Raw genomic sequence first — 25285 nt, 5'->3', positions numbered from 1 at the left:
AATATATGGGTCTGGACAATTATTTTTCCAAGAGGAGTCAGTTTTTATTCATCCTATTGCTTCAAGCTGCAAAATATTAATATATGCAATAGGGCAGACTATAAATTAGAATTGAGAATAAATTAGAAGTAATGTGAAGGTGGCAAAGGTCTGTACTTGACCACACAATTGTGCACATGTCTGTGGCCCAGATCAGCGAGGCATGTGCACTGATTCCTCCTTCTGTCTTACTTTCTCCAAGTAGGGGTAGCTGGTCTCTGAGTTTATGCCTCCGTTTTCCTGCATGTACTCGGAGGCCCGGGTGATGTACCCTCCATGGCACCCCTGGTTGCCCAGCTTCCAGGAACAGTTAATGAGGTTCTGTTCACTTAGCGGGATCAGCTTCCCTGTCCTGTTGAAGCGCAGCCCTTCAAGTGCTCCGGTGGCACTGAATGCCCAGCAGGACCCGCAGTGGCCCTGTGGGAACAGTAAGAGGTGGTGAGTAAATCAAACATTCATGGTGTGGGGGTAGACCCCACCTGGGTCCCATTCTAAGAGCCACAATTTAAGAAGGATGGTGACCAGCTGGAACATGTCCAGAGGAGGGTCTGGAAACCAGGCCTTATGAAGAAAGGTTGAAGGAGCTGGGTATGTTTAGCCTAGAGAAGAGGAGACTGAGAGGAGATATGAGAACCATCATCCAACATCTGAAGGGTTCCCACGTGGAAGAGGGAACAAGCTTGTTTTCTCCTGCTCTGGAGGGAAGGACCCAAACCAATGGCTTCAAGTTACAAAAAAGGAGATTCCAACCAAACACCAGGAAGAACTTTCTGACAGAAATAGCTGTTCGAGAGTGGAAAATGGACTGCCTAGGAAGGTGGTGGCCTCTCCTTCCTTGGAGGTTTCTAAGCAGAGGTTGGATGGCCACCCACCAGCTTTAGCTAAGATTGCATTGCAGGGGGTTGGACCCTCAGGGTCCCTTCCAATTCTACAATTCTGTGATAAAGCAAAAAGTTTTTCTCCCTCTCCCATAACACTAGAACTGGTGGACATACAATGAAGGCAGATGTTGGAAGATTCAGGATGGAGGGAGCAAAGCCCTTCTTCACAAGGGCATTGTAAAGGGCAGAACTCCCTCCCAAGGGAGGCAGTGAGGGCCACCAACTTGGATGGCTTTAAAAGAGGGTTGTTCAGATATGTGGAGGAGGAGGTCAGGATGGCCATGCTCTTGTATTTGGGTCCTGCTTGCAGGTTTCCTGTTGGAGCATTAGGTTGAGTCCTGTGAGAACAGGATGCTGGGCTAGATGGACCTCCTTTTGTCTGATCCAGTAGTGTTCTTCATGTGCAGAACCTCAATGGCCAGGGGCAGTCCACCTCTGAAAGCCAGTTGCTGTTGGGATACTGCCAGGGAGACAAAGGCCATCATGCCTCCACGTCGTCTCAGGACGATCCATCAATCTCCCGTAGATACAGTATCAGTCAATTAGCGACACAAGCCTGGAAATAGCTGTCCACATCCCAGGACTCATGCACGCCCTTTTCGCAGAGTTCGCACAACGAAAGATGCACTCAGGAGAGCAGCATATTTACAGCTTTATTCAGCGGTGGTCAGAACAAAGGAAAAAACATGACTGCCTGCCTGCCTGCGTGTCTAGGCAAAGAGAGAAACAAAAGCTATACACAAAAACAGAAACTTCCTGTGAGCCGGAAGTACGCAGACTTTGTGACATACAACAGCCTGCTCCTTTTTTAAGGTGGAACGGAAATATCCTAACATCCTACCCTTTCCGTGTAACCTGTAGTACCTGTGGTTCAACCCAATTGCAACCTCTGTACATAAACCTTAAGTTGATCTCTGTTAACAACCTTAGACAACAGATCAGCAGGAATTTCATTTCCTGGCATGTAGGACACCTGAATGAGTCCTTTCTGAATACACTCTCTTGCACGATGTAACTTAATCAGCAAGTACTTGGTTCTTTGCTTGCAACTCTCTGAGTTCAGCAAAGCCAAACAGGATCTATTGTCTTGATACACTTGTATAGGACATTTCACAGAAACTCTGATGTCCTTAAACAGTTGCATCAACCATTCACAATCCATGAGTGAAAATGACAGAGCATTGAGTTCTTCTTCACAGGAACTTAGGCTTACTGTTGTCTGCTTCTTGCATAGCCAGTCAAACAGACAGTGGTTGTACATGTAGCATACTCCAGAAGTGCTTGTACCATCCATGGTGTCACTTCCAAAACTAGCATCTGCAAATATTTCAAGACCTCCAGTCTTCTGACTGGTGAACCTCAGCCTGCAGTGCAAAGTCCCTTTCAAATAGCGGGCTATGCGCTTCAGAGCTTTCCAATCCTGAACAGTAGGATTGTTAGCATGTCTGCTAAGCAGGTTAGTGCTTACAGCTATGTCGGGTCTTGAGCATCTAGCAATGAAATTCAGCTTGCCTAGAATGCATCTGTACAGCATAGTGTCAGAAAATGCTTCAGCAGTACTATCTACCTGGTAACCTGTCACCATTGGTGTTTCTGCTGAGTTTGCATCAACCAAATTCAACCTGGTTAATACATCAGCAATTTTCTGTGTTTGGTGTACCAGAAAATTACCTGCTTGGTCTCTCTCCACCTGCAGAGAAAGATAGTTGGATACCTCACCAAGATTCTTCATATCAAAGTGCTCCTTCAGCTGAGCTAGGGTGCTTTGGTACAAAGCCTGATTCTTCCAAAACAGAAGCAAATCATCAACAAAACATAAACAATACAGTTTGTTTTGCCCCTCCTCCTTGACAAACACACATGGATCAGCTTTGCCTTGGTGAAAACCAAGAGAAAACAATGTCTCAGTGAGTTTTGTGTTCCAACACCTGGCGCTCTGCTTGAGACCATATAAGGACTTCTGAAGTTTACAGAGCATTCCCTTCTGTATCTGCATCCCGTCAGATGGAAGCATATACAGCTCCTCCCCCAAAACCCCATACAAAAAAGCTGTATTAACGCCGTGATGGGAAACGTGCAGTTTCTCCTCTGCAGCAATCTTGAGCATTAGCCGAATGCTCTCATACTTGACGGTGGGTGAGTAGGACTCATGGTAATCCTGTCCTGGTACTTGTGAAAAACCTCTGGCAACCAATCTGGCTTTGTGCCTGACAACCTTGCCATTCTGGTCTGTCTTGTCCTTGAAGACCCATTTGCTGCCAACCAGTCTCATTCCTGGGACTACCGGTACCAGCTCCCAAGTTTGGTTCCTGTTCAAGGAATCAACTTCAGCCTTCATGGCATTTAGCCAAGGCTCAGCATCTTTAGAGGTTAACTCCTGAACCTCTTTGAAGCTTGAAGGTTCCCACACCTTCTCTGAGCTACTAAGAACAGCAGTTGCTGTCTTAGCAAACTCATCAGCAAATCTCTTTGGAGGTTTGCCTTTTGTGGCCCTTTCAGATCTGCGTACTGGACGCAAGTCTTCTGGACTCATCTCCTCCTTCTTAGGAGAAAAGTGACCAATGGTGAATAGTGGTTCTTCCAGTTCATTGTCAGACGCATCAGATGGTCTGACTGAGGCCTTTGCGCTCTTGTAGTCTGCTGTGTCATCACTGTCGCTGACACCAGCAGCAGCGCTGCCCACTGAGCTGGAATCCAAACTCTGATCATCATCATCAGCTTCCTCTTCATCCTCAACATCATCTGCTTTTTTCACATCATCTTCATCCTCCTTTGAGTGACTCTGGAAAATTCCCACATTTTCCCCCCACTTAGGATTGTACTCAACACTCTTTGTGAACCTAATGGACTTAGAGTCAGTCATCCATACCCTGTATGCACCTTTTTCGTACCCCATGAACAAACCATGTGCCCCACGCTTCCCAAGCTTGCTGCTCTGTGGGGTGTGGACCCACATGTCAGAACCAAAGATTCTCATGTGCTTGACGTAAGGTTTCTTACCAAACATCTTCTCATAGGGAGTACAACCAATAGGTGATGACAGTCTCCTGTTATAGGAATAAACAAACGTGTTCAAAGACTCCCCCCAAAACTTCTCAGGGAGATTGGCATCATGCAACAAAGTTTTTAGGCCTTGCAGCAAAGTTTCGTTTGCTCGCTCAACAAGTCCATTCATCCATGGAGATCTAGGCGTTGAGAGGTCATGCTAAATTTCCTTCTCAGTCAGGAAAGCTTCAAACTGCTGAGAAATGAATTCACCGCCTCGATCAGTAAACAGACAGCCGATACGTTTACTGTGAGCATTCTCCAACCATGCACAGAACGCCTTGAACCTAGGAAACGCTTCCGACATGAATGTACCTGGAAAAAGAATCAATTAGAACCATGAAGTACCTTGCTCCACCCAAACAGGGCACAAGTGGACCAACCAGTTCTGCGTGGACTAGCTGGTAGGGTTTGGAAGCCTGTCTGCTAGACTCCTTGCCTTTTGGAGCAACCTTCACCTTGTTCTCTGCACAATATACACATTTCATGTGAAACTTACAGGGCTTAATGTTCAAACCCTGAACCAACCCAGGCATCTTGGCCAGTGCCTGCCAAGACATGTGACCAAATCTTCGGTGTGCCTCGTGAATACATCCTGCATGAAGAACTTTGTTAGTTTGTGCAACACAACAAGATTCAACATTAGACACAGCAACACCATTGTCATCATAAGTTATACAGAACAAGCCATCTATAAACTTTGCATGCAAAATGTCCTCTTTGCCTTTCCTGATGACACAGACACTCTTCTTGAAAGAAATCTCAAAGCCACGCCCAGTCAGCTGTGGGACACTGAGCAAATTGTCTGCAGACTCTGGAACATAAAGTACGTCTTTGATGGTTGTACACAGACTTGCCAGTTTCACAGTCCTGACTCCTGCGATTCGCAATGTCTTTCCATCAGCCTGGTGGATCTCTTCATCTTGAGGCGTGAAGGAGATAAACAGATGTTTATCCTTCGATAAATGCCTTGTCGCTCCAGAATCGACAACAAACTTTCCTTTGGCTTTTGGAGAAGCAGTGCCAGCAAACAGAACCTTGTTTGCCACTGGCATGGGCTGCTGCTGCTTGCCCACTGCTCCTGGCCATCAAACTTGCCTTTGGCCTTTGGCCGTGAGTCTTATTTCCTTCAAAGACTCCTTATCTTGGTAACTCATAAATCATGAGGCCTCTGGCTCGTCTCCCAGGCTAATTAGCCTGCCGGACTTCAAAGACTCTGCCGCGGCAACAGAAAAGCCTCGCTTTTCCCCACATACCTTTTGCAGTCTTTTGCAGTCTTACTCTCCTGTAAGTGCCGTGAATCTGGGCCCATAACCTGTTGTTGGGATAGTGCCAGGGAGACAAAGGCCATCATGCCTCCACGTCGTCTCAAGACGATCCATCAATCTCCCATAGATACAGTATCAGTCAATTAGCGACACGAGCCTTGGAAATAGCTGTCCACATCCCAGGACTCATGCACACCCTTTTCGAAGAGTTCGCACAACGAAAGATGCACTCAGGAGAGCAGCATATTTACAGCTTTATTCAGTGCTGGTCAGAACAAAGGAAAAAAATGACTGCCTGCCTGCATGTCTAGGCGCAGAGAGAAACAAAAGCTATATACAAAAACAGAAACTTCGTGTGAGCCAGAAGTACACAGACTTTGTGACTCACAACAACCTGCTCCTTTTTTAAGGTGGAACGGAAATATTCTAACAGTTGCTAGGTATCACAAGTGGGCAGAGTGCTCTTGCCCTGCAGGAACTGGATGCTGGAGTAGACGAGCCATTGGCCTGCTCGGAGGTTTTACCCAAGATGGTGACGGCTTAGCAAGCAGGCTTCGGAGCTCTGCAGATAACAGGACTGTAATTAGCATTGACTGCCACCCAGGGAAGTAATTTTTTCTTTTTTTTACTTCTCTACTTTTAAACTTACCAACCTACTGAGATTCTAACAGCACCTTCTTGTCTATGCTATGAGAAACATCTTGGGCAAGTTCTGTGACGCATCCTGGGCAGGCTGCCAGCTGCTAACTATTCACCACCAACTCCCTTCTATACTTTGTTCCTGAAACTCCTGGCAGTCTCCACACAGAGAAGCTCTTAAATTGAACAAACTGAGCACTTTCTATTTTTTCTCTCTTTTTTGGTTGGGGAAACCTCTCCTTGTTTACTCCCCACAGTGACGCTATGCCTGCTAGTAAACGCCACAGGGACCCAGAGGATGTAGCTCTCTCACCGGTTCCCAAACAATCTAAAATAGAGGACTTTTTAAACAAATCTGCTTTTATAGTTCCAACAAAAAACCGGTTTTCTCCTCTTGAAGATGATTGTGAGTGTGGGGAGAGTATTCAAGGTGAGAGCGTGGAACTGGATTCCGCAATGGGGCAAGTTGATCCTGTGCCGCTCAGAGAGGAAGGAATAACAAGTAGGGAGAGCACCCAATTAACTCTAATGGCAAGAACGGTTGAGCATATCTTCCAACAAATTAGAGGTATTGCCTCTCAAATAACCCAATTATCCAAAGGGGTCCACAGTTTATCAGTTAATAACAAGCAGGCATCAACAGAACACCATAGTACCAAAGGGAATTGGCGACAACAAGAGCAGACCCCTAAGCTCAACATAGAACGCGCAGAGGCTTTTAAAACAAACTCTTCTTATTTAATTTTCCAACCAAAAAAGATCTGCATGACAATTTGTGGAAGGCCAAATCAATCTCCTAGCTGGAAAGGTGCCCAGCGTTCCAAACGACATTTATCAGACTTACTTGGCATTGGACTTACAGAGATCGACCTCGTTAGGACTGAACTCTTGAATATCACAAATCAAACCCAAAAAATTATGTTAACTTTTTCCTCTACTAGACTGCCCTCACTGATTCACAAGCTGAAATTCAGATTGTCAAGCAGAGGAGTTTTTCCAACCCGGGTATTTCGCAATTCTATTGTTGCACCCTTATGTAAGATGAGGACTGGTGCTTCAGAGGGGCCCACAAAACCAAAGCCTGGATCCCCAACGGAAGTAATGACATCACAAAAAAACTTGACAGGTGGGGAGGAGACAGACATGCCTGAGTTGAATTCGCAGGATCATGCCCAACATCAAAATAACCAGGTGAGCCAAAAGGAACAGCCGATTCCTCTAGACAATCATCTTCAGGAATCTGAGCACTCTGTAAATCCTTTGGAAGAGGATTTTCTCAGCTCCTTTAGGAATCTCCCTCAGGAAGAGCAACAAACAGTTATCAAGAGGCTTGCTCTTATGAGCCAGACATTGAAAGAGATTAAAGAACCGGAGGCAGAGACTGATAATAGACCCAATGGCCACAACAGAATGATAACTATAGAACCACCGGAGTATTGGACAAAGATGAGATATTTAGAAGAGGAGGAGTCAGGAAATACACCCAAGGAATCCCCATTGGCAAGCAATTTGCAAAGAAAAGGCCCAGTGACTACAAATGTGAGTACTTTATGTACGACGACTGAAATAATCAAACATCTGGATTATTCCAGTAGCATTAGCAATACCCTGTTGCCTCAAAAACTGGTAAACTCCGAGAGTACATTGGCCAACAATTGACTAAGAGTAAATCACTGTAAAACAATTAAACTTCTCTCATGGAATGTAACAGGGTGGACGAACAAGATCCAAGACAGTGATTTCTGTTCTTATCTACAAACACATATCATCTTTCTTCAAGAAACCTGGGCAAAAGAGGGCACTATGGTTGAGTTACAGGGTTTTACAACTTACACTCAACCAGCTCTTAAAACTGTAAAGTATGGAAGGCCTAGTGGGGGGCTGGCAGTGCTGGTGTCAACCTCTCTTAATGTATCAATTCAACAGTGTCCCTCGTTGACCACCCCTAATTTTTTAGTGTGATGAGTATGAGTTACTCGTGCGTAAACTGGTGCCTCTCTAGGCTAATTTGCCTTGTTAAACCTTTCTGACTGCACAGCCCTTTCTAATTGTGACTGGCTCAGTCACTGGCAGAATCCGTCAGTGGGCGTTTCTTGAATCTCTTCCAACATAAGAGTTGTTTGACACCCAGTCTCCTCCTCCTCTCACTGCGCAGGAGCCTTCTGCGCAGGGAGGGCGTGGGTAGCGGAGGACCTGTCCCCTCCTCACTGAGTTCCAGTGAAGAGTCCTGGAGCCCTTTCTCCGATTCCCCCATCTGCCCACCTTTATTCCTGGTGTTGCGCTTAAATGCTTCCCCCTCCACTGAGCTGCTTCTCCCCCTGCTGCTGGGTCCTTCTCCAGCATCATCTAGGAGCCTCCCCTTCGCCTCCCGCTCTGATGTCAGTTCCCTGACATCCACCTCCCCCCCAGAATCCCCTCCACCCCTGGACCGACCTGTGGGATCAACTTCATTCCCTTCGTCGGCCGACGAGGCGGGGAACCCCCGGAAGGAACTGTCACCATCTTCTGTGGATTCGAAACCCGCTTCCCACCCGCTCTTCCACCTGCCAACGGGGTGGTCCTCCCAGTCTGATTCTTCTTCCTCCGAAACCTCTCCTCCCTCCTCCTCGGAGTCAGAAAATCCCTCAAAAACCTCTTCATCATCTGTGGTTCCAAATTGCTCCTCCCAGAATCTCTCCAGGGGGTTGGGTTTGTCTGGGAACCGGCGGTGGAATACCTCCACCAGATACCTGTCCTCGAAGGCTTCCGTGGGGACCCATGTGTTTTCGGACCTGGGTTCCCCTTCCCACGCTACCAAATACTCCACCCGGCGCCCTTGCCACCTTGAGTCCAGTATTTCCGTGGCCCTGTGGTGGTGTTCCCTTTCTTCTACCTGCGGGTGTGTGGTGACTTCTCCCTCTTGCCCCTGGAATTCCCGCCCTTCCCTATGCGGTGAGAGCAGGGACCTGTGGAAAACCGGGTGTATTTTCATGCTATCAGGCAACTTGAGCTTAAATGCCACGGGATTAACTTGCTGTGTTACCTCAAAAGGTCCCAGCCATCTGGGCTGCAACTTCTTGCAACCCCCTTTGAAAGGTAGCCCTTGGGTGGACAACCACACCCGGTCCCCCACCCGTATGGTCTCCCCTTCCCTGCGGTGCTTGTCTGCCTGCCTCTTGTAAGTTTCCTTGGCCCGCTCCAAGTTCATCTTAAGTTGCTGGTGTAGGGCCTCCATTTCTTCCACAAACTGCTCTGCAGCGGGTACACTCCAGCTTTCCTCCCCACTCCCCGGGAAGGCCCTGGGATGACACCCATGGTTGGCCATGAATGGGCTCATTCCCGTGGACACGTGTTCCGCGTTGTTGTAAGCGAATTCAGCCAGCGCTAGTTTTTCTACCCAATCGTTCTGCCTCTCGCTGACGTAGCAGCGTAGGTATTGCTGGAGTATACTGTTCGCTCTTTCTGCTTGCCCGTTGGTCTCTGGGTGTCTCGCCGTCGAGAAACCCACCTCCACCTGCAGCAAGCTCATGAGCTTCCTCCAGAACCGGGAAGTAAATTGTTTTCCGTGGTCGGAGATAACCCTCAAGGGGGCGCCATGCAGCCGGAATATGTGCTCCACAAACAACCGGGCTGTTTCCTCTGCCGTTACAGCATGTGAGCAAGCTATAAAATGGCACATTTTTGTCAGTAGGTCGACCACTACCATGACTGCTGTCTTTCCCCGGGACTTGGGCAAATCTGTCATAAAATCAATGGATACCACCTCCCAGGGTTTCCCCGGCGTGGGTAAGGGTCCCAGTAATCCTGTGGGGGCAGCCCACTCCCCCTTTGCCCTTTGGCAGCGGTCGCACCCCCGTACATATTCCCGTACATCCTCCCTCACCCTGGGCCACCAGAACTGCCTGGTCACGAGCATCATGGTTTTGTGCTGTCCAAAGTGCCCTGCTGTGGGGTTGTCGTGGAGTTGTTTGAGTACCTTTCCCCTCAGGGTCTCCCCCGGTACGTACAGCGCTCCCCTATAGTACAGTACCCCTTCCTTCTCCTCAAACCCTTCTTGGGTCCCTCTTCCGTTTCGTAGTTCCCGGATTTTAGTTTGCGTGAACACGTCGTTTCTGGTCAGCCCGGCTAGTTCTTGTTTCCCCACCAAAGTTCCCCCACACACCCATCAGTCCTCGGGGATCACGTGTCGTTTCTCCGGCGGCCCCTCTCCTTCCAGGTACTCCGGTTTACGAGAGAGCGTCTGCTCTTACGTTTTCCTCTCCGGGCACGTATCGGATTTCAAAGAAAAACTTGGAAAACTCCTGTGTCCATCGAATCGGTCTCTGGTTGAGTACTCGTGTGGTTCTCCAGTACTCCAAGTTCTTGTGATCTGTGCAAACCTGGATCTGTTGTTGTGCCCCTATCAGTAGATGACGCCAACGACGAAAGGCCGCATAGATTGCCAGCAGTTCGCGGTCATACACTGTATAGTTTTGCTCCGATTTGCTCAGTTTTCTCGAGAAAAAGGCACACGGTTTCCATTCCTGCTTGCCCCTCCCTGGCTGCAAAAGGACCGCCCCGATGGCTCTGTCGGACGCGTCGGTCTCTAGCCTCAGGGGTTTCTCCAGATCTACGTGCAGGAGTTGCTCTTCCGATGCGAACGCCTTCTTCAGTTTTTCGAAGGATTGCTGGGCCTCTTCTGTCCACACAAACTTCTTTTTGCTACTGAGACAATCCGTGATGGGCGCTGTCAAGTGGGCGAAGTTCTTGATGAACTTCCTGTAGAAGTTGCTGAACCCTAGGAACCTCTGTACGTCCTTCCGTGTTTTGGGAGCCTTCCACTCCAGCACTGCCTGCACCTTGCTTGGGTCCATCGCTAAGCCTTTGTCAGACAACTTGTACCCCAGAAACTCGACTTCTTTGGCGTGAAACTGACATTTTTCCAGCTTGACCCACAACTGGTGCTTCTGCAGTCGTTGTAACACTTCCCTGACGTCTCTAACATGTTGCTCCTCATTGTCCGAATAAATTAAGACGTCGTCCAAGAAGGCTACGCAGTTCTTGTACAGCAGAGACCCCAACACGTGGTGCATGAAAGCTTGAAAACAGGCGGAGCCCGACTGTAATCCAAAAGGCATAACTAAGTACTCAAAGGCACCTAGGGGTGTGAACATTGTGGTCTTCCATTCGTCCCCCTCCCTCATCCTGATCAAATTGTATGCGCCCCTGAGGTCCAGCTTGGTAAAAATTTTGCCTTTCCTCACTCGCATTAAAATGTCGTCAATCCTGGGCATTGGGAAGGTCACGGGTTCTGACACCAAATTGACAGCCCTATAGTCCACTACGAGCCTGGGTTTATTTGTGTCCTTTTTGTCCACAAAGAACACCGGACTGCCCCCCACCGCCTTTGATTCTCTTATGAAGCCTCTTTTCAGGTTCTTGTCAATAAATTCTCGCAACTCCTTCATCTCCCTGTCAGACATGGCATACAGCTTACCCACTGGCAGCTGAGCCCCCGGAAGCAAGTTGATCTGGCAGTCAAAGGGCCTATGGGGTGGCAGTCTATCTGCCTCCTTCTCGCTGAAGACTTCCCGCAGATCTGCGTATTGCGGCGGCACCTCCCCTTTCCGCTCCACAGCCATCCCAGCCACCCTGGCCACGGTCATTCTTGGGGCTTCCCCCCCTAGACAGTGTTCCAGGCAGTAAGCTGACCCAAAGGTGACTGTCCTCTGATGCCACGCCACCACTGGATCATGTTGTGCTAGCCAGCTCATCCCTAATATTATTGGGGGCCCTGCTAGTGAGGCAACGTGAAAGGCGATGGTCTCCGAGTGCCTGGACACCCTCATTCTCATTGGTGGGGTCTGGTGTGTCACTTCCCCTCCTAGAAGCTCCCTGCCATCAATGGTGGTCACTTGCAAAGGAAAATCCAAAGGCAGTAAGTGGAGCTGGTGCTCTAATGCAAAGTCTTTGCTGAAGAAATTACACGAGCTGCCTGAATCCAGCATCCCTTTCACCTTGGCTGGGTGCCCGTTCGGGAGTTCTAGCACCACTTCGATGGCTATTGCCGCCTTGGGGGGGTCTGGTTGGGGCACTTTTACTGGTGGCTGGCCTGGCTGCTGTGCCCCTTGATTGGCAGCCAAGCATTCCCGTTTCCCTGTTCCTGTTCCTTTACCACCACCTCCTCCTCACCCCCTGCGGCTCCCACCATTCCTTGCCAGGCCTTTCTTTGAGGGCAGGCTCTGGCAAAATGTCCTGGCCGCTGGCAAAGGAAACACTTCTTGGAGGTTTTCCAATCCTTTCCCTCCTTTTTGCGCCCTTCGCTGGTGCTTGAAACTTCCCGCGCGCGTGCCCCATCTATTTCCATTGGCTCTGCTGGCAGGGAAGGCTGCCTTGGTATTTCAGGAATGCGGTAGTCATGGCAACGTTGCTCTCTCCCTTCCCGCCTCTCCTGGGCCCGCGCATCCTGCCGCACGCCAATCGCAAGCACAGCCTTGGTCAGCTGATCCATCCCCTGTGGGCGGGGTGCGCGGGAAAGTTCATCCTTAACCGTTGGGGACAACCCCTCCTCGAATAACATTTGTATGGGTTCGGAGTCCAGTTGCCACCCGAGGCGGTGAACTATCATGGCAAAGCGCGACCAGTAGTCCCTAACTGACTGCCTCCCCTGTTTACAGTTCATCAGTTCCCGCTTTGTCACACTTTTTTGTACATCAGTGGAAAACATTGCGTCCATTGCTTGGAAGAATTTCCTCAGGTCCTGCATGGCGGCATTCTGCGTCGCCATAAGGGGCCTGACCCATTCCCTGGCCCCGTCCTGCAGGTGACCCACAATATATGCCACCCGCGCCGCGTCGTCTTCAAAATCGTCATGCTGCAATTCCAATGCGTACTCTATTTCCGTGCGAAACGCACTGTATTCTTGCGGCTTCCCCCCAAATTTGTGCACCAGTCCCGGTACCTTCCTTGCTATGGGGGTGGGTCTGACCTGTGCATCTTGAGACCGCCTTTCGTCCAGCCGCGCCGTCAGAATGGCCACATGCTGCTCCAACTCTCGGTTCCTCTCCACCAGCGTTTGCCCTCCAGCTGCTCCCCCCTGGGTGCTGGCTTCTCCGGGCTTGCTCATGATGCTGCCTGCCTGCTGCTGCGCACGAGCAACTTTCAGGGACTGACGGATTGCTGAGATGAGTATGAGTTACTCGTGCGTAAACTGGTGCCTCTCTAGGCTAATTTGCCTTGTTAAACCTTTCTGACTGCACAGCCCTTTCTAATTGTGACTGGCTCAGTCACTGGCAGAATCCGTCAGTGGGCGTTTCTTGAATCTCTTCCAACATAAGAGTTGTTTGACACCCAGTCTCCTCCTCCTCTCACTGCGCGGGAGCCTTCTGCGCAGGGAGGGTGTGGGTAGCGGAGGACCTGTCCCCTCCTCACTGAGTTCCAGTGAAGAGTCCTGGAGCCCTCTCTCCGATTCCCCCATCTGCCCACCTTTATTCCTGGTGTTGCGCTTAAATGCTTCCCCCTCCACTGAGCTGCTTCTCCCCCTGCTGCTGGGTCCTTCTCCAGCATCATCTAGGAGCCTCCCCTTCGCCTCCCGCTCCGATGTCAGTTCCCTGACATTTAGTGTTGTCCCTTTCTGATAGTCTCCTGAGAAATACTTATTTCATCTGCGTGTACATACCTCCAGTAAAGTCTTGTGGGGAACTGAGATCATATTGGGAAAAACTTGACCAACTACTCGAAAGTATAGACTCTCTGTCACCTAACCCTTGGCTTGTCTTGGTAGGTGACTTCAATGCCCGGATCGGCCTTGTTTCCCCACAAAATACAATATTATCTGGACTAAACTTGGAGGACGAACCCGAAATCTGTCAGAGGGCAGCAATGGACACCACCTCTAATCACGCTGGGAAATATCTTTGTGAACTTATAATTAAGCATAACCTTTTGTTATGCAATGGGCACGGTCAAGGGGATCAAGAGGGTTATTTTACTTTTATCTCCCCCAGAGGATTTACTAGCACCATAGATTATATCCTAACATCTAATAATGTGCCAGTTAACCGAGATACCTTTAGGATAATTCCCAGAGCTGAAAGTGACCACTTTCCACATGAGTCATCTCTGACATCATTCGTTTCTCCTGCCTTTCCTAAATTATTGGATGAAACAGAATATCTGATACTTGGAAATAGAAGGTTAAAATGGAATGCACAGGTCCAAGAAAAAATGATTCAGATCCTGGATTCCCATGAATTTGCTTTATTAAAGGGGGAAATGTTGTTAGAAACAGGAAACATAATTGGACTTTATGAGAACATAATCAATCGAATGCGCCCATTGATGACCACAACTAGTGTGATAAAAAACAAAAAGTTTAAGAGACAGACTTGGTTTGATAAGGAATGTCAGAATAGCAAAAAATGTCTAGCTAGGGAACTTAGAAAATTGAAGTTAAAACAGGATAAGCACAATCTTGCTCTACAAGCTGAGGTAGGCCAATTATGATACAATTATAAATTATTACTTAAAAGCAAGAAACAAATATATTATGAACAACAGTGGAAAGCATTGGGAGATGCAGCACTTCAAAAGGATTCACGAAAATTTTGGCATCTGGTTGCCCAAGGCACAAATGGGCTGGGCTACTCGTTAGAAGCATCTGTCCAAGGAAAGGATTGGGTGACATATTTTACAGGAATATATGGCCCCTGTCCTGACCCACCCCCACAAGTTTACTACACTCAGTTATCAGAACTGCCAGAATGGCCAGACGTCACGCCCAATCAGATTAAGAGGCTAATCGCAAGCCAGCTAGCTAATAAAGCTCCAGGAGAAGACATGATCCCAATGGAGATCTATAAGATAAGACCTGATTTCTGGTCTCCCATTTTTGCAAAACTGTTTTCATACATTAACAGCTCAGGTCGCATACCTGAAGGGTGGAAGTTGAGTATAATTGCCCCAATATATAAAAAGGGTGATAAGAAAAACCAATTATAGACCCATTAGTTTGTTAGATGTAGCCTCCAAACTATATGCCAGGCTCCTTCTTGGGAGACTAGAAGAATGGGCAGATACAAAAAAGGTGATATCTGAACTCCAGGCAGGTTTCCAAAGAGGGAAATCCACATTGGACCAGTGATTTGTGATGAACTTTCTGCTATGTAAATACATCCATAATTTGAAGCAAAAATTATATGTTGCTTTTATCGATCTAAAGTCAGCTTTTGATAGAGTCCCAAGACATGCATTGTGGCAAAAATTGGAAAAGACAAATATAGACCTCCGTCTATTATTTCTCATCAAAACATTATATACTGACACATCAATACAAATAAAGGTGGATCTGGCTGGCCATCTCACCACTAGAATTAAGACCATTACTGGAGTCAAACAGGGATGCATTTTGGCACCTTTTCTGTTTAATTTTTATTTTAATGACATGGTTAAAGAACTGGAGGGCCTACAGTTTGCCCCTGTCATAATTCTCGACCAAAAACTCTCAGTTTTAATGTATGCTGATGACCTAGTACTTGTATCTAGAACCCAGGTGGGCCTGAGACGGCTGCTTGCAAAATTAAGTTCATATTGCACGAGGAATGCTTTATCCATGAACTATGATAAGATGCAGGTCATTGTATTTGGGAAGCATTCTAAAAAGCATGTTTGGCACCTGGATGAACACATCATAAACCAAGGTAATGTAATGACAGAATATTATGAAAAATGGAAAGGATTTGCTGTGACAATTAACAACTAGGATACAAAAAAAGGGAGGAGTGAGGAGGTCAAAGAAAGAAGGTAATGACAGTTAAGGATTTGAGAATATTGGATTTGTTTTTAAAATGTTTGTGGCTTATTTTTGTCTTTTGATTGTGTTGTGTTGTTTTTTGATTTTGATTTCTATTAATTTGTATTGTTGGATTGTGGTTTGTTTTTCTTTTGCTTTTTTCTCTTTCTTTTTCTTTTTTTTGTTTTTTTGTAATTCTAAAATTCTTAATAAATATCTTTAAAAAAACAACACATCATAAACCAAGTAAATACGTTTAAATATCTGGGATTGATTTATTCAGAAACGGCATCTTGGAATACACAGCTATCCAATATTAAATTGCAAGCCTTTAAATCAGCAAAAGCTATTCTGAAATTCGCTGCCTGTAAAGGTGGAAATTTGATCAACCCAGCTCTATCTGTGTATAAAGCAAAAACAATGGCCCAGATTCTATATGGTGCAGAGGTTTGGAACCCCCACAGAATTATTTTTTAAGAGTTCTTTTAGGTTTACCCAAAGACGTGCAATCTGCCATGGTCAGGTTGGAAACTCGCATGTTGAGCATAGAGAGCCAAATAGATAAAATAATTCTCTGTTACTGGTTTCGAGTTCAACAGATGGCTGGGAGTTTGTTAAGAGGGAGATAGTAAAAGCACAACTTCAGGCAATACCAATGAGACGGAAACATGGAAGGTGCCTAAAGAAGCCAGGGTGGCTATCTAAAGAACTTTTAACTGAGTTAAGATTAAAAAAGGATGTGTACAAAAAATGGAAAAGGGGGGAAACCACCAAAGAGGAATTCAAACAAATAGCCAGCACGTGTAGACACAAAGTCAGAAAAGCTAAAGCACAGAATGAACTCAGGCTTGCTAGAGAGGTTAAAAGCAACAAAAAAGGCTTTTATGGGTATGTTCGTAGCAAAAGGAAGAACAAAGAAACAGTGGGGTCACTCAGAGGAGAAGATGGTGAAATGCAAACAGGGGACACAGAAAGGGCTGAACTCCTCAATGCCTTCTTTGCCTCAGTCTTCTCCGATAAAGAAAACAATGCCCGACCTGAAGAATTTGGAGCAAATGATTCAGCAAAGGAAACACAGCCCAGAATAACTAAGGAGATAGTACAAGAATACTTGGCTAGTTTAGATGTATTCAAGTCTCCAGGGCCAGATGAACTGCATCCAAGAGTATTAAAAGAACTGGCAGACGTGATCTCAGAACCACTCAGAACCATCTTTGAGAATTCCTGGAGAACAGGCGAAGTCCCGGCAGACTGGAGGAGGGCAAATGTTGTCCCTATTTTCAAAAAGAGGAAAAGAGAGGACCCAAATAATTACCGCCCAGTCAGTCTGACATCAATACCAAGGAAGATTCTGGAGCAGATCATTAAGCAAACAGTCTGTGAGCACCTAGAAAGGAATGCTGTGATCACCAATAGTCAGCATGGATTTCTGAAAAATAAGTCATGTCAGACTAACCTGATCTTGTTTTTTGACAGAATTACAAGCCTGGTAGATGAAGGGAACACAGTGGATGTAGCCTACCTTGATTTCAGCAAGGCATTTGACAAGGTGCCCCATGATATTCTTGTAAAGAAGCTGGTAAAATGCGGTCTTGACTATGCTACCACTCAGTGGATTTGTAACTGGCTGACTGACCGAACCCAAAGGGTGCTCATCAATGGTTCCTCTTCATCCTGGAGAAGAGTGACTAGTGGGGTGCCACAGGGTTCTGTCTTGGGCCCGGTCTTATTCAACATCTTTATCAACGACTTGGATGATGGACTCAAGGGCATCCTGGTCAAATTTGCAGATGACACCAAACTGGGAGGGGTGGCTAACACCCCAGAGGACAGGATCACACTTCAAAACAACCTTGACAGATTAGAGAACTGGGCCAAAACAAACAAGATGAATTTTAACAGGGAGAAATGTAAAGTATTGCACTTGGGCAAAAAAAATGAGAGGCACAAATACAAGATGGGGGACACCTGGCTTGAGAGCAGTACATGTGAAAAGGATCTAGGAGTCTTGGTTGACCACAAACTTGACATGAGCCAACAGTGTGACGCGGCAGCTAAAAAAGCCAATGCAATTCTGGGCTGCATCAATAGGAGTATAGCATCTAGATCAAAGGAAGTAATAGTGCCACTGTATTCTGCTCTGGTCAGACCTCATCTGGAGTACTGTGTCCAGTTCTGGGCACCACAGTTCAAGAAGGACACTGACAAACTGGAACGTGTCCAGAGGCGGGCAACCAAAATGGTCAAAGGCCTGGAAACGATGCCTTATGAGGAACGGCTAAGGGAGCTGGGCATGTTTAGCCTGGAGAAGAGGAGGTTAAGGGGTGATATGATAGCCATGTTCAAATATATAAAAGGATGTCACATAGAGGAGGGAGAAAGGTTGTTTTCTGCTGCTCCAGAGAAGCGGACATGGAGCAATGGATCCAAACTACAAGAAAGAAGATTCCACCTAAACATTAGGAAGAACTTCCTGACAGTAAGAGCTGTTTGACAGTGGAATTTGCTGCCAAGGAGTGTGGTGGAGTCTCCTTCTTTGGAGGTCTTTAAGCAGAGGCTTGACAACCATATGTCAGGAGTGCTCTGATGGTGTTTCCTGCTTGGCAGGGGGCTGGACTCGATGGCCCTTGTGGTCTCTTCCAATTCTATGATTCTATGATTCTATGATTCTATGATTCTATGATTCTATGATTCTATGATTCTATGATTCTATGAGATGGACAACGCTAGGCTACCAAAAAAATGCCTGATTGAGCTCTCGAATGGATTACCCCTTAAAAACTGGGTACATCATGCTGCCCAACTGATGGGCAAATATGACCTCTCAGTGCCTGAGATTAAAGAACTTCCCTTATATTCCCAGAAAAATATCTTTAAACGGATCATAAGGGCAGTGGCAACTAAAAACGATCTAAACTCTATGTGCACATCTACATGCGCCCCGTTGTATTTTAAACTTAGAGAGGCCAATGAACACATATCTTATTTTAATGAATTGACTTTTGCACAACTTTGAAAAGCTTTTACAGAGCTACGACTAAATACAATAAGCTCTGCTTATAGAGATGGGAGACACAGAGGCATACCAAAAAACGAACGTGTTTGCATTAGGGGATGTTCTGAAGTAGAGGACCTTATGCATTATATCTTGCACTGTCCTTTATATAATGATGCAAGAAAAAGATTTTTAGTACCTATAATGACAGGGTCCCCTGGCCAGAACCCCTTTGACATGATTTTATATCTCCTCACAGACACAGATAAGTATGTGACCTGGCGTGTAGCACTTTTTGCAACTGCTGCTAGGAAAATTAGAGCAAATTATATAGCCAAGGTAGCCATTAACTGTAAAGGAGATGAATTTACTTGATCCTATCTATCTACCTCAGGCTATGCTCTATCTTTGTCACCAAACTCTGAGTATAAATTGCACACTGTATTAATTGATATTGTTTTTAACATTAGTGACCATGTGATGATTTTAGCTTATGAATTTTATTGTTTAATGTTTTTATTTGCACATTGGGGTACTTTTATAGCTCTGTTTAGAGTACGTAATGTTTTAATAATATAAATGTTTTAAGTCTTTTTATCAATTCAGTATATTTTCTTTTAATTGTCAAATAATTCTGTGTACATTGTGGCAGCCTTTGGCTATGTGCAATAAAACTGACTGAGACTGAGACATTGGCCTGCTCCAACAGAGAGATGTTAAAAAAGGCCCCTCTAGGAATCCTGAGCTTGGCCATTAAGTCTCCTCAGGTTGTTCTGGACTCACCTGGTTCTTGACTGGGGTGACATAACCTTTGGTGCGCCAGTCAACTTCCTTGGGGGTCTCCAGGCTGGCTGATTCTTGGAACAAGGCAACATTTTTACCGGGTTGGTCGGCCGAGTCAGAACGGAAGCTGCTGAGCATCTTGTTAAACTCTTCGTCCGTCTGTGGGAGGAAACCATAGTTGCTGTGCTCTTACTTCCAGATTTTCAGAATGCCCACCCCTGCCAAGCTACTCCTGAGGCTGCATCCCAGGGCAAAGCTTTAAGTCACTGGCCAAAACCAGCATCCTCCCTCTCCACTCCCAGCAGCTGGACTGCAACCATTCCCAAGACCTGCGTTCCCCCAAAGAGAATGCTCACAATTGCCAGCTCAGATGGAAGCTGACCAGTTACAAGGGCAATGCAAGAGAGTTCCAGTTACCAAATCGCCCAGGTGGTTCATTGCCAGCTGGAAGCTGTTCCCCTCCTGGTTATGCTGCTCAGTCCTCTGCAGGTTCTTCTCCCAGACAGCCCGACGAAATGCCTCTTCCTCCTGCAATGGGAAGCTCAATTATGGATCAGTGGTTCTCAAGCTTTTTTCTCTGGGCCACACAAAAATTTTCTCATGCCACACCGACTTTTTTCTTGGTAAGAAATGTTAGTTTCTGTTTCTCACTGTGCAGCTGCTTGGAGTCACAGGACTATGTTTACATTCCAGGGCTTCCAGACTGTTGGCAGTCTCACGGGAAGGGAGACGGGATGTGACGTTAGTGGTTTCCTGTTTCCTTTGTTCCTTTGTTCCTTTGTTCAGTTGCTCTCTGCTTTCATAGAGAGAGGATGTATTTTTTGTTCTGCGTAGTTTAGAAATAAAATTCTTTAAAAATGTAGCTCATACGATCTCATCTTTCCCTGCCGGGAACTCTGCTGATTGAAGAATGTGCTTGGAGCCTTATCAAAGGCTCGAGGTCATTAATTGTTTGTCAGAGGCGGTTTCAAAGGCTCGGTCGAACGGAGCTCCCGACATTTTTTGTTTAGGGCCCAGAAGACGGACGGCAGAAGAACGGAATGCAGCTTCTCTTCTCTGCGTGTCAAGAAGATGGTTGAGAGGTATGTGCTCAAGCCCCGGGAAGCCTGCCAGTTCCTAATTGATGGCAATAAGGGGTGGGCTTTGAAGTTTTATCCAAAGCTTTAACAGGCTGCGGCGAGAAAGCAAAAGCCTTATGCAGTGTGCTTTTGGAATGCAGCTGGTAAAGAGACTCAGCCTGCTTTAAAGACACAAGATGGCCAGTCCAAGAGTAACAGAGGCTCTTGAGAATGTGTTTGGAATTCCAAAGGTCAAAAATAATTATTTGGAATGGGTGCAGTATGCAGAGGCTCTGCTACGAAAAGAGGGTCTGTTTAATGTGATATCAGAAGCCCCCCCAGCTCCAATGACCGATGAGTGGAAGGCTAAGGATTCCAAAGCAAGGGGAACTCTGACGCTTATTGTGTCCCCTGAAGAGCTATGTCTTTTGTGAGACAAGGACTCGGCCAAACAGATGTGGGACAGTCTTAAAGATTCACATTTAAGAAAGGAGGCAGGAGCTTCTTTGTTCTTTTATGCCAAGTTGCATGATATGGCACTTGCTGAAGGAGCAGATGTCCGTGCTCACCTCATGGAAATGCAGAATCTCAGGCATGAGTTGCAACAGCATGGAATCACCTTTCCAGAGGCTGTGTATTCCTTCATGATTCTACATTCTTTGGGTTCAAGTTGGGAAGCGATTGCCAGCCAGCTTGCTGTTTTGCCTACTGCTCAGCTAACGGTAGCGCATGTTACTGCTGTGGTGTTAAATGAAGCGGATCGGCGTAGTGCTAGCTGCATCACTAAGGGGGAGTCCTCACAGACGTCATCCCAGAATGCAGTGGAACCACTAGATGGCGCCAAAGCTTTGAAGGCAGTGAAATGCTACTCGTGTGGACGTCTAGGCCACGTGAAAAGGGAGTGCAAACATCCCAAGGCCAAGGCAACAGAGCAGCGCAGCGAAAGCTCAACGCGTGGAAAAGGCAAAGGCAAAGGTCCAAAGTCTAGGACAATGCAACACAAGGCAATGGTCTCACGCTTCACTCCAAAGGTCCAGAAGACGTCTAGATCTTTCTTCATCGTCGACTCGGGAGCGACCAGACACGTCTACAAAGACAAACAAATGTTTGTGTCCTTTACTCCGCAGGAAGGTGCGATTCACTAAGCGGATGACCACACGATCTCCAGTCAAGGCTACGGAACGGTTGTTCTTCACAGCTTGGATGCATCGATACTTTTGGACTTCTGCCTGTCCAGTAAAAAAAAAACCTCCCTCAGACACGAAGCACCAAACTCTATAAGTTAACCCTATAAACACCAAACTCTACACCCCCTCTTGCTTTGTGTCTGAGGGGAAACACATACCCAATGTTAACCCAAACCCAGACCTTTGCAGAACTCTCCATGCCTCTGGAAGGTCAGTGGTTTTGTGAAACCATCAGCGAGGTTCTTAGCTGAGGGACAGTACTTCAGCACAACCAATCCCTCGTGAACACTCTGACACACGTTCTGAAAGCAAATGTCTAGGTGTTTGGTCCTGGCCTTGAATTGCCCCGTCTCGGCCAATTTTAGGCACGGTTGGTTGTCTTTGAAAACCGTGACGGGCAAACTATTCACTCCACAGAGCTCTTGTACCAAACAAGCACAGAACTCTCGCTCTCTGCACGCTTCAGAAAGAGCACTGAACTCAGCCTCAGTGGATGAAAGCGCTATAAGGCTTTGCATTCTGGACCTCCACCCAACTACTGAGTTCCCAAACTTCACCACCAGGCCGGACATGGACTTGCGATCATCCAAGTAAGCCCAATCCGAATCTACCCAACAGGTCAGCTTTACCTCACCCTGAGCTGACAACTTAAGGCAAAAATCTTTGGTATCCTGGAGATACCGTAGCACCCTCTTGATGCCATTCCAGGCTTGCACACTAGGACTTGAAGCTTCTCTGCTGAGCAGATTAATAGTAAAGGCTATATCTGGTCTGCTCCACTGGGACAAATAAAGCAAACTTCCTAGAGCTGATTGAAAGATTTCAGCGTTTTCGAACGCAGAGCGTTCTACTTGCTGGCTGTCTTTCATGTAACCAGCCTCCATAGGGGTCCTGACACCTGCAAAATCACTCAAGCTGAACTTTTGAAGCAGTTGCTCAATTTTACCTCTCTGGCTGAGCAAAAAACTTCCATCTTGTGTTCTAAAAACATCCGCACCGAGATAAGTCCGAACAGCACCAAGCTGCTTGAGCTTGAACCTTTTGCCAAGCTCCTTAGCAAACTTCTCTACCTGTGCACCTGTCTGTCCTAGATACAAAAGATCGTCAACAAAGACCTGCAGAGCCTCCTGTGTCGCACCTGACCCCTTCAGGTAAAGACAACTATCAGCAACACTTCTCCTGAAACCTAGCTCTTCCAAGGCTTCATTTAGACACATATTGCAATTTCTGGCAGATTGACACAACCCATAGATGGGTTTGTGTAACCGCCACACAATACCTTGCCCATTGATCTCAAAACCTGGAGGAGGGAGCATGTACAACTCCTCCTGAAGATCTGAGTTCAGGTAGGCAACATCCACATCAAAGTGGTTTACCTCCCAGCCTCTCTGTGCTGTGTTACACTCCGAGAAGTAGGTGAATACACTTCCGTGAAATGAATCCCTTTTCTCTGTGTGAAACCTCTGGCAACAAGTCTCACTTTGTATTGTGGTTCTCCAGCTTCTGTGGGTTTAAGGCGATAAACCCATCTGCAACTCACTGCTTGCTTGCCAGCCGGCAATTTTGTGAGCGAGAATACACCAAGCAACTCCATTGATCTCATCTCTTTCTGCATTGCCTCATGCCATTTGCTGGCTTCTTCCTGAGGCAACTTTTGAACATCCTTGAAGGATTCAGGTTCACATCTAGCCACACCTACCCACACACTTGTGACCTCGAACCTATCAGGTGGCTTGCCCTTGGTTGGCCTTGCTGACCTCCTCAGCATGAACCCTGGTGCCTCCTCTGACCCACTAGGGCTAGCAAGACTATCCTCAGTGTCAGAGACTTCCCCCTCTGACCTGCTGCGCCTTTTGAACCTGACAGCCGGTCCAGCAGGTGAGGAGGGCTCACTCTTTGGCTCAGACTTGACAGTGGTTTGAGGAGGTGTCTTGGGACTCCCCCTCTGAGGGATCCTGAACTGCCCCTGTTGTGGACTCCGTCCCTGTGGCGGATTCTGCTGCTCTGGACTTTGGTCCTCAACAGCAAGTTCCTCTTCCTCCTCCTCACCATCTGAGTCAAAGAACTGCTGTGAAAGCACGTCTGGATTGGCATGCAGACGTGTCCATCCAGCCTGTTCACAGAACTCAGCTGTGCTGGTCCCGGGGGGAGGTTACCATGTGGCGTGGTCAGAGTTTGGTCCTGGGTCAAGGATCTGGAGAATGTCCACCAAGGGTGAAGCGGGGTCCAAAGCGTGAAGCCGGGCGTGGTCGGGAACTCTGGAAGAACAGGGCTGGGTGCTGGCAGAAACAGGTTTCCAACGACGTTGCTCCTGCAACCTGGGACTGGGCTGATTGGCCTTTATTTCCTCTGAGGCCAGGGGCGGTCCCGGCCCACAGGTGACCCGCCTCTCCTGGCCTTAAGGCGAGCACTCCTCCTCAGAGAACTTAGTTCCCTCCACCTCTCTGCCCTGAGCCTCTGCAGCTCAGGAGAGGCTGGAGGGTTATTGGACCCAGGAGCAGCTTCACTGACTGGGCTGGGAGAGGCACACCTGCAGGCAATGGGCCCTCAATCACCTCCGGAGCCAGAGTGGATACATCTGGTGTCTGCTCCTGAGGATCCGGCACAGGTGCAGGCCCTTCAGATTCAAGCCCCTGCCCCGGCTCAGCCGGCCCTGGAGGCAGGGACTCCTGTGCAGGCTGGGACTCCTCAGGTTCAGCTTCTGAATCAGACTCCCAGGCCATCACATCAGCACTGTTGCTGATTACCAGTCTGGACTGGTTCCCACTCGGGTATGCAAACCTCCAAGCCTTTGAGCCAGGCTCATGTCAGTATATGGAAACATTGCAGCTGCAAACAGCCAGATTGTTGACATCACATGATGCGCCTATCTGTGGGAAAGAAGAATTTCCCAGGAAGTTCACAGGCTGGAAAAGTCTCTGTGAAGAGTGTAATTTGAAACCTTCCGTTTGCTTGTGTACAGGAAGTTTGTCAGACGTGCTGGAAGAACTAAACTGAAAGGACATGTTTTTCTGTAGTGCTGTAATGTCAGAACTAAACATCAAGTAAATAGATTTCTGACTACTTTTCTTTCCCCTGCGGAAGCAGGAGGAGGGGTGTGCATTTTACCCACGCTTGGGAAAATGTCGCCTATCAAAATCTCCCTGGTCTGTCTGGATATCAGCCAGAGGAGGTTACCGGTAAGCAAGCTCCGAAATCTGTGAGAGGGGCCATCCTCTGTGGAGGGGGCTTGCAAACCGACAAATGGTAGCAGAGCCCGATGGTTGCCACAACAAGCTGAAGCACCAGGTGGGAGACTTTTTTTTGCTGATAAGCACCGATCCACGTATCTCTGCAATGCTGATTTATGGCTGGATGGTGAACGCGAATTTAAAAGTCTTCGGTTCACTGAGAAAAAGGCTCCTGTTTTGGATAAAACAGAGCGGAGAAGCAGCGACATACTTCACATTCCAGAGCTGATAAGAGCTGCCGTTGCTTGGAGACGGAATCGTGAGTACTTTTTGAGCTAAAATTTATGAGCTGGTTACCTTAAAGAGCAAAGAGAGAAAAGAAGCTTCAAAAGCGAAAGCAAGGCTGGGTTTTTCAGCGACGCTTGTTGTAAACAAACTGTTGGAAAGGGACTTTCCAAGTAGAGCGCAGCTT

At 47.3% G+C, this 25285-nt stretch overlaps 1 pseudogene across 1 annotated transcript in view; it reads right to left on the bottom strand.

Moving 5' to 3' along the window:
* Nucleotides 1-25285, bottom strand: part of LOC308467794 (cathepsin L2-like) — a 62655-nt pseudogene that overhangs the window by 14917 nt on the left and 22453 nt on the right. Inside the window, exons 2-4 of the transcript XR_013991567.1 lie at nucleotides 19816-19926; nucleotides 19399-19557; nucleotides 232-456 (exon numbers count right to left, since the gene is read on the bottom strand). The product of XR_013991567.1 is annotated as a cathepsin L2-like (transcript). The remainder of the gene's footprint in view (nucleotides 1-231; nucleotides 457-19398; nucleotides 19558-19815; nucleotides 19927-25285) is intronic.

The sequence above is a fragment of the Podarcis pityusensis genome (genome assembly GCF_964106645.2).
Source record: "Podarcis pityusensis genome assembly, chromosome: W".
Classification (NCBI taxonomy): domain Eukaryota; kingdom Metazoa; phylum Chordata; class Lepidosauria; order Squamata; family Lacertidae; genus Podarcis; species Podarcis pityusensis.
Note: the sequence above shows the minus strand (reverse complement) of the source record. Positions and strands in the feature narration are given on the sequence as shown.